Source organism: Octodon degus, unplaced genomic scaffold, assembly GCF_000260255.1.
Source record: "Octodon degus isolate 3935 unplaced genomic scaffold, OctDeg1.0 scaffold00406, whole genome shotgun sequence".
NCBI classification, from domain to species: domain Eukaryota; kingdom Metazoa; phylum Chordata; class Mammalia; order Rodentia; family Octodontidae; genus Octodon; species Octodon degus.
The window spans coordinates 467109-477731 of record NW_004524982.1 but is presented as its reverse complement, the minus strand read 5'-3'; the positions used below and the strand labels follow the sequence as shown (position 1 = coordinate 477731).

Sequence of the window (10623 nt, the reverse complement as noted above, 5' to 3'; positions counted from 1 at the left end):
ACTTGTCACCATACTTTCAAGTAAAGTAAATCAAGCACACATGTGTAAATATTGCATTGTTTTTCTGTTGTGGAACACTGACAGTGTAAACAAGGACCAGAACATATACCAGATACTATGAAGCAGGAAGAAAATGCTCACTCAGGAAGTGGACCACAGCAAGAGGAAGGGTGAAATTAAAGAAGCAAGAGAAAAGAGAAACAAAGGAAAAATAAAAAAAAATACTTTTGTAAGTAGAATGGAGGAAGGATTAAAATGAGGGTAGGGAAATGAGAAATAAAGGAACTGAAGTAAGTCCTATACAGGTAGAAAGAACCTGTTATGACCACTAGTACATTTAAAATAAACCAATAACTTTTTTTATTGCCAGTTCTTTCCACCCTGGGGTGGGCTGGTGCTGCCTGTGGTGACAGGAATCAAACTGCAGTCCTGGTGAGCATACCTAAGCTTGTGGAAGCAGGCACTTTAGACCTGAGCTATCTCTCCAGTCCTAAACTAATAGCTTAATTTTAAAAATCTTACAGAATACTCCCCCACAAAAGGAAAGAATTCTACAAACAGAAGAGCTGAAAGTACCTGTTAGTAATATTGATGGTAATTTATTTTTATGGTACCCGGGGACTGAACTCATGAACTTGTGCTTGCCAGCCAAGCACTATTTCCACTGAGCTATCTCCCCAGCCCTTGATGGTTATTTTTAATGAGGAATAGAACTAGGCTCTTCACAGAACTATTCTCTGCAATATTGAATCCAAGTAGGGAGATAAACAAAAAAGTCATTTTAAAGTAAAGGAAATAAATATACAGTTTCTTTAATTATCCAATGTGTCTCTCATTTTGTCAAAGCAATTGAAGAGCACTGTTAGATGTGCAAAGACTCAAATAAAATGTACTTAGCCGTTGCCCAGTCTCACTGTTCATACCTTAGGTATTAGTTAAGTGCTTTTCTCTTATTCAGGTCAAGACAAAGAAAAAAATACTTGAAACATACTTATGAAAATTACACTCAAAATCTCTGTATTTACAGAAATATGAGAGTCAATGTCATTAATATGTACAGTTTATGACTTAAAAAATAAAGTAATCTAATCTATTGTTTTCTATTGTCTCTTCAATTGGAAACAATCAAATACAAAATTAAACCATTTTTCTCATAATTACCTATTTATGCTTTTAGCAGCATGAGAGTAGAACCATAAATAATACATAAGAATACAAAAATAGGGGCTGGGGAGATAGCTCAGTAGAATAAGTGCTTGCCTTGCAAGCAGAAGGGCCTGAGTTTAATTCCCAGTTCTGAAAAAAAATGATAAAAAATAGTTACCTATCAGAAAAAGTATGCTAAAAATCACTATATTAAATCAAACTAATATGATGTACATGCTGATATGGATTAAATCTTGGTTCAGTGACAAATTCTTTGTAAAAAGTATAGTTGAGACAATTGGTAACTTTCTAATATGGCCTATTAGATAATATTTTGTATTAATGTTAAATATTTTCAATTTGATAACTTAACTGACATAAAATAAGGGGTTATATAAGGTCATGTCATTTTTCATAGAAAATTTTTAAGTCTAAAGAAGGTAAAAATGTATGATCTCCATAACTAAATCCCAAAAGTTTCAGGAAAAGATAGAGCAGTGGAAAGACAGAGAGACATAGAGATCCAGACAGAGTACAAGCTCTTCCAAAATTGACAATAATGGAACATTTACAGAACCAATAATATGACATCAAAAGCAGATAACAGGGCTGGGGATATAAATCCTAAAGTTCATTTGCCTGGCAAAGGCAAGGTTACAAGTTTGGTCCCCAGTACCAACACCAACAACAAAAACAGACAAAAAATCCTAAGAAAGGAACATGAAAGGGAAATATTTCTCATGAACACAGACCGAAAAGTTTTTCTTTTTTTTTTTTTTAATTTTAGGGAGGGGTCTACAGGGTGTTCAGGGTCTCACTTCTAGATTGGGCTCTCAGTGATCTGCCTACTTACAGCCTGCCAAGCACTGGGTTTACAGGCACACACCACCACACCCAATTTCAATTGCAGTCTCAGGATGCCCTGTGGGCAGGGTCAGCATGGCAGGCCTGGAGATTGAACACCTGGCTTCTGTGCCTACTTGCAGGTGCTTTAATCCACTGATCTATTTGGCAAGCCCCAAAACATTATTATTATTATTATTATTATTTTTGTGGAACCAGGGATTGAACTCAGGGCCTTGTGCTTACCAGGAAGGCATTTATTCCACTGAGCCATCTCCCCAACCCCCCCAAAAAACATTATTAATAAAATGCTAGCACACTGAATTCAATAGCACATTAAAAAATCATTTATCATGATCAAGTGGGATTTATCCCTGAGACATAAGAAATATTTAAGATAGGTAGATACATGTGATTTATAAATAACATATTTAAGAATAAATAAATGTGAATTATCATCTTAGTTACTCTTCTCTCCTTGCTGGGACAAATGCCAGACATCCACGATGAAGGAAGGAAAGGTTTATTTAGTTCACAGTTACTGGAGGTTTCAGACCATGTACAGCTGGCTCCAAGGTAGCCTGGCACATAGCAGAAAGCAAACTTTCATGGTGGCAGCAAAGACAAAGAGCACAAAATGAGGAGAAATAGCAGCTCAAGAAAGTAACTTCTCTTTCCTCCTTACATTGAAATTCAAATTACCTGCCCCAGGGCAGGTACAGCTTCCACACCCACAATAATCAATCACAAACTCCAGAAGCTGCCATAAGACTGCTTGAGGCTTTGGGGGGACACCTATGCACAAACCATAATAATTATGATATTATCAGTATGACCAAACATCCCTGTGCACATAGCTCAGTAGAATAAGTGCTTGCCTGTAGAATAAGCGCAAGGTCCTGAGTTCAATCCTCAGTACCACAAAAAAAAAAAAATTGGGGGGTGCTGGGGACATGGCTCAGTGGAATAACTGCTGCCCTGACAAGCACAAGGGCTGAGCTCAATCCCTGGGTCTGAAAAAAAAAGAGAAAGCTGGGAGTATGACCAAACATGGTTGTCTCAATAGATGCAGTACAAACATTTTTACAGATTTGCTTTTGTTTTTGCTTTGTTTTAAGTATTTGGTACAGGGTCTCATTAGGCAGCTTGGATTCACAGTGATCCTCCTGTTTTCAGCCACTATAGTGCTAGGATTACAGGCATGCACCACCATGTCCAGTCTCAGTGGCCTGCTCAGTGATCTTGGGAGTGGGGCTGGTGTGGCATGTGGTGCCAGGGATCGAACCCCAGTGGCTACAATTGCCTAAGCATGTGCTTAGTCCACTGAGCTATCTTGCTGGCCCAAAATCTTTTATTTATTTATTTATCTATTTATTTATTTATTTGCTACAGGGTCTCACTACATAGCTCAGACCCCTAGTGATACTCCCGTTTTCAGTCTTCCCAGTGCTGGGATTATAGAAGTGCACCACCGCACCCACTTTTGGTGACCAGCATGGTGTGCCCAAGGTTCTAGGTGGGTACAACTTGCAGCACTGTGAATCAAATGCATTGACAGAGTTCACCCAGCAGTAATGGTGGCGGCAATGGCGGTGGCGCAGCAAAGAGATAGAAAAGATTACGAGGCTTTTATTGAGGACACGGGAGGACCACAAGGAAAGACACGCAGAAACCCTTGGGCCCAAACAGTGGAGGGCTGCTATATTTATAGGTTCCTAAAGGGGGTGGGGCCATGGGAGATGAGGTGATGACGTTGTGAGGGCTCATTGGATATCCTCCTGGGAGGCGAGGTAGATCATCTTGGTGCGCCAGATGAAGGGAATGCTGGGAAGAAGAGGTAGGTAGTTGTTCTGGACTCATCTTTACCTTGTGGAGATGCCATGATGATTCAACCAGTTCCCACATGGGCCATACCCATCAACTTGTGCTTGCTAGGCAGGCACTTATGCTGCTGATCTATCTCCCCAGCCCATTTTCACAGATTACATCTTTTCATTTTAAAACTTCTTGACACATTCACAAAGAGGGGAAGTATCTCAGCACAAAAGAAGGATATATGCGACAGGTTCACAACTAATTTCATACTGAATGGTGGAAAGCAGTAAATTTTACTGTAAGACCAGCACAAGACAAAAGCATCTCATTTTCACTACTATTTAATGTAGAACACAAGACCTACTCAGACAGCAAATAAGCACGACAAGAAACAAAAGGAAGCCTACTCATAACAATATAGTAAAATTGTCTCTGTTTTCAGATATTATGATATTACAGATACAAAAACAGACATTTTTATCAAGAAAGTTAGAAATAATGAAGGAAGTAAAAGCAGAAACTTGAAGAATTACCTGCATTTTCATACTAAAGCATTAGGTACAGCAGGCAAGATATGGGAATCACCAAAATGCTCATCAACAGATGAACCAATAAAAAAAAGCATGGTATTTTCATACCATAGTATATTCTTCAGCCCTACTGAAGCAGTGGGATTGTTTCCATGGCAGATTCAATTTTAGGAATAACAGCCTTTATTATTGCCAGCAACCGAGCCCAGGAGCCATACGGATCCCGCTTGGCCCAGTTCTTTGTTCTACTTTTGCTTATATGCTTTCACTAGTTGCCAGGGTGACTGCAATGGAATGCAGTCATTACTGGTGTAAGGTTTTGTGGCTGTCACTGGTATAGGTTAAAGCCCAGGCATGGGAATTTATGGCAGTATATAGTTTGACTCTGCTTCCTTTAGCCCTTCTGCTTTTTCCCTTATCTCTTTTATGTTTGTGAAGTTTTAACAAGGCTGGGAAAAGAGAGAAAGATTGGGGCAATTTGGGCAAGGTCACGCAGCGATGGGTTAGCAAAGGTTTCACCCTATCACTAAAACATCCTGGGTAGGGTCACAGTGAGTTGATGATAACTCAGTTTTTCCTATTTCTAAGGTGAGTTGGATATTAAACTAGAGCTTCTTTGGCTTGGGATGAGAACCCCTCAAGGGCCACCATACCCTACATTACAATGAAGGCAGTCCTGCTGGGCTCGGTTATGTACTCCAGTTATCTCAGAATAATCTTTGCAAATGAATATGGGGATGCTTTCCCAGAATAAAATATGTGGTAATGCCCAAAGAAGTCTTGTAAAAAACAAACTTAACAGCCAGGTGTACTGGTGCAAACCCTATAATCCCAGCTCTCCTGGAGGCTGAGGCAGGAGGATGTTAAGTTTGAATCCAACCTGAGAAAATTAATATCTTACTAAGACCATATCTTAAAGTGAAAAATAAAAGTGGCTGGTGATAGAACTCACTGTAAAATCCCTGAGTGCAATGTCGAAAAATACAGAGACACACAAACAACACACTTAGCATAAACACAAGAAAAAAACATAAACAATAAAGGAAGTTTTGTCATTTGTAACAACATGGATGAATCTGTATGATGTCATGCTATGTAAAGTAAATCAAATGCAGAAAAAAATACTATATGATGTGACTTGTAAGTGGAATTTAAGTGTCAAATTGTTAAAAACAGAGAGAGTTTGTCAGAAATCAGAAAGGGGATAATATGAATTTTCAGATTTTCCAGATAAGGAGTTTTTGCATAAATATATAGTATACTTAAGTGTTTCTAAGGAGAAAGATTCTGTGCTAAGTGTTTTTACATGATGAAAATGCTGATGATAAAATGACCAGGGGAAATGTATGAGATGCTGGAACTGTCTATGGTGTTGGCTTTGTTCATGGTTTTATGATTGTACAGTTTTTATTTTATTTTAGTTTTCTGACCATTTATTACAAGATCTCAACAGTATTTTAATTTTTTCTTCTCAAATTCTTGCTCTGCAGCTTCCTTGGCTCTCTTTGCTCAGATGCCAAAGAGCCAGGCATTGGCATTGGTTGTACGCAGACTGGCAAATGCCTTGAAGTTCTTTTCCTCCTCTGTGATGACCCTGGACTTCTCCTTCTTATAGACATTCCTGATGGGTATCACATGTCCTGTCAGCTGGGTGTCCACTTGAAGTTCTTCAGCAGAGCTGTCTCCCTTTTGGGGGGCTAATGGCTTCCTGGGGAAGAGGATAAATTCAGAGCAGTACTCTTTCAGCTGCTGCATGTTGGCTGGCAAGGATTTGGTGGATCTGTTCCGCCGCCTTAGGTCCACCCAGATGCCAATGGTCCAGGCCACCTTCTTGTGAATACTGGCCACCCACAGCTCCCCCAGACTGAAGCCCCTGCAAGCTCGGACCTTGATGTGGTATCACACCATAGGACAGCATACGATGGGATGGATGGGTCCCGATGAGGGGCACAGGGTGATGCAGCGTGCTCTTGCCTGCTGGGTCTTATGCCTGCAGATCTTCTGAGATGGCTGACTAAGATACCTAGCCACAAGCTGCTGCCAGTCCTTGTGGAGGTGAGGCTTCAGAATCATGCCGTTCCGGCTGGGCACCATGATGGCCTGTTAGGCCATGGATAGATGGAACCAAAAACTTTTATATTTTTTAAACAGTACAAGTTAGAATTAAAACAGAAAAACTTAGGATGATACAAAATTTCACTTAACAAAGTAATGTGAATTTCACAGTATTTGTTGTAATACAGAGAGCTGACTTCCATCTAATTATTCATATTACTAGATATATGCATGTAATACTGGAAGAAGAAAGAAAAAATGAAAGAATTATAGAAGAAATTAAGCGTAGAAAAAATATCATCAATTAAAAAAGGAGACAAAGCAAATTCATTATTATCTGCTCCTTTCCATAGACAGGCAGAAATGAACAATTTATCTGTGATTGTATACTTGTCTTCAAACTTACTGATACATAATTTAGGATTTTCAAGTCTAAGTAATCAAAGAAGAAAAACAGTAGTAAATACAGGCTGAGAAACACATTGTTGTATTTAAACTGATGGTGAGTGCTATTAAAAGAAACTTGGGGCTTCCTGTATTAGTGGTGAGGGTAAAAAATGCCAGAACTAGGTGGGGCAAAGAGCTGAAAAAATTGGCCCATTTGCTTCAAATCCAGTATTCATGAAAGAGCATTCTATTTATGAACATCTGCAAATGTAAAATAGATCACTAGTGAGATAATCTAATTACGGGGGGATTCAAGAGAACAAAATATAAACCATTATGGATAAAATCCCAAGAAAAATGCCCTAATATGATTACAGACAAGTGATTTTAGCCATGTAGGGGAGCTAAAACAAAATTTCTGCTTTTTGCTGCCATTGTGAAAATAAGCAAACTAGATGACATTTTTAAGCAGCTTCAAAATTTCAATAACACTCTCCTTGTAGCTTGTTGAAAAATTCAAGTCCATTCTCATATTTTTCATTTTAATGAAGGATTTTTTTCTAGTCTCTCAACCTTACAAGATGGCTAAGTGTGATAAAATGAAGAAATAATTTATCAAAAATCAAATGAAGGGCACTTCAAAACAACGTACTTTAAAAATAAAGCTAAGAGTGTGACTGCAAGTATATTCTGTGGAGCTCTCAGGCAGAACAAAGCTGGTTTCTCTAGTACTCATTCACACAAGAGATCTCTCACATAGATTAAAGCTGTGCTTTACTGATCTTTTCAATAAAAACCATAGACGATCTGGGAAGCTTTAGGGTGTTATCCTTCAGCAGTTTCACCTGCAGTCCCATGCAAAGAAAGTCTTATTTCACAGAGCCACTGAAATTCTTTAAAGAAATCTATGTGAAGAAACAATACAATCTTACAGTAAGGAGACCAGCGAATGATGCCAGCTCTTTGGACCTATGAGACTGGATTGCCAAAAACCAAGTAAAGAATTTTTAAGTATCAAACACATTCTGCCTTTCCAGAAGAGTGAAAGATAGCTCAGATGGCAAAACAAAAAGAAAAGAGGATAGAGGTATGAATTAGAAAAGTCTTCCCAGGATTTGAGAAGTAGACAAAAGCTTCTAGCTTTTGCTTTTCTCAACTGCATGTAGGGTTGGACTTGTGACTTCCTTTATAAAAAAAGAGTATCTATATATGTCATCATAGGTCCATTTTTACTTAGTATTTTGAAAGGTTTTCTGCAAAGGTCCCCCCCCCAATGCCTTCAGGGCAGGTTTGGCTGGCTTGAGTTGTGGGGATCAAATCACAGCAACCTGATCCTGACTGCTTTGTTAAAGAAGCCACTTAAAGAACTGAGCTGAGGGGCAGGCCTCCTTGGGAGGTTTTTTGACAAATAAATCATTATTTTAATTTCACAGGTCCTGAGGTGAAAAGAAATCATTCTTCAAGAAATTCCTTCAAAGCAGTATACCCCAAAAAGCCTTGATTCATGTGTGAATTGATAAAATAATAAGATACTGAAATGTGAACCAATGCTGTAATGAGATGTGAATTTTGAGGACTTTCATATAGGCTGACGTACTGTAACTGCAAAAACAAACAAGCTGAAATAGAGATGTGGAAAATATAATACCCATGTCAAATTGCTACAGATTAAACTTTATCTGAGATAAAATATATTAAAGAGGATTAATTATATATTAGACATAGTATAATGAAAGATTAGTGAACATGTAGAAGTAGCAACACAAGCTGAAAAATGAATAGAAAGTTTAAAAAATCCTCTCTCCGTTCATTGCCAAGACATTAGTGCGTTGTGATAATTTTGAGCACCCTAGTATATATAAATTGGAATTCCCATGATGGGATGTCAAAAAAGTAAAGAAATATTGGCTGAGAACTTTCTCAACATGGCAAAAATATACTTGTATATTTGTATGGAATTCAATACAACTAAATAGCAATAAAAATAAACAAAAAAATCATAATAAAATACTTTAAAACCAGTTAGGGAGGGGACTTAGAGGTCAGAGTAAGAAGACACATTGCCAGAGATGGGTGTTCAACTGCTGTTGGAGAAGTTATATTTGGAGAAGTCTTTAAAGCACCTTTTCAAACTTGATGCTAGTTCCAATATTGTTCGTACTTCAACACCCATCTTCAACAAAACAAAACGAAAAAAGGGATATAAATGAAGGACCATTTTGTAGTGAAAAAAAATCTATGCACGTACAAAATAGGATAGATGTACAGCTACTTTCTTTTAGTTCAGTGAGAAGAAAAATCTGTACTAATATTGTTTAGACAAGAGATCATGTCTGCATCTTGAAATGTTAATAACTACTACGAAGGCAAAAATATGCATTGTATTAATTATTGTAACTGTTCTAGTAGCCTGATTTGAAAATATCTCTTTGCTATTTCTTTTTCATTAAAATTAATTAAAAATCTTAAAAACACATTGCATACAAAGAAAGCAATAAGAAAGAAAGCACATTTCTTAGAGAAAATAGAGCAAATGAGATATAGCAGAGTGATATTTTCAAAGTAGTGAAAGAAAAATCATGTATGTTTAAGTTTTACACTGATTCTTTCCTAATGACTAGTCTTTTCTAATGACTGGAATATGTCACAAGTCATGGACTCTGGCTTCCAGATTTGAGTTCCTAAAAATGCTTGTCTTCCTTTTTGAGCAGACTCACTCTCCCTCTCTTGCATCTTGTACCTTGGGGATATCTGGCTGACTGTGGGGATATTTGGCTGACTGTGGGGAGCCACATATAGCAAGGAATGGAAGCCCTGAAACAACCATGTAGGTAACTGAAATCAGATACCATCCACCAGTTAAACAAATCTTGATAGAATTCAAACTAGAATCACTCAAATAATCTTTGTTAGGTTACAGAGAAATTGAGATATTAAATATATATCAATTTAAATGCTTGGGTTTGGGAAAATTCATTTTATAGGAATAGAAAAATAATATAGGCACTAATGAAACAAATATTGGAATGTATTTCTATTCCTAGTTCTAAATTGGAAAGGAGAAAGAGTGGTAGAACTGGAGAACAGTGGGTGGTGAACATATGAAAGTCGATATCTGAGCAATGTGTAAACTTTGAAGAGATGCAAGTCTAGCACAAACCTCAGCAATAAAACAGGGAGCAATTGGTCTATACCTTTTACTTCTATCTAACTCCTGCCAGTGCTACTCATTGACTAATTCTGTAAGAAGCAAAGAAGTAAAAACAGTCCTATTGATACAGTATTGAAGTCCAGAACATGAGCAATTTCAGGATAAATGTGGTTAGAGGATAGCCAACACAAACACCACATTCACAATACATGTTCCTAAATGATAATTCATTTTGTAAGACTGCAGCTTTATAATGGTTCAAAAATGACTACCTTCAATACAAAGCAGAGATCAAATTATTGAATTTTTAACTTTTCCTAGCTTATCAATATTCAGCATGAATATAAATTTGCACCTCTCAACAAGCCATGCAACCCTAAGCATAACCAACATTCTGGTATACTGTGTTGCTTATCTGAGGTGTTTAATATGTTAGAAATATTCAGTCATTTCTCCACTTAAAGCATTTTTAAACTCATGATGCATTTATTGAAACAAACAAACAAGAAACTTGTCAGTCTAGAAGTATTTGTGCAACAAAACATACCTCTGTTCAAAACAAAGAAACAGCCTTGTCTCATTTTGGAAAAGTGTAGAAAAATTAGAAGGCATACTATATGAAATTTCTTCCTTCCTTCCTTCCTTCCTTCCTTCCTTCCTTCCTTCCTTCCTTCCTTCCTTCCTTCCTTCCTTCCT

General features: G+C 37.5%; 1 pseudogene; it reads right to left on the bottom strand.

Moving 5' to 3' along the window:
• Positions 1 to 5780: 5780 nt before the first annotated feature.
• LOC105741295 lies at positions 5781 to 6428 on the bottom strand (annotated as a pseudogene).
• Positions 6429 to 10623: the final 4195 nt, after the last annotated feature.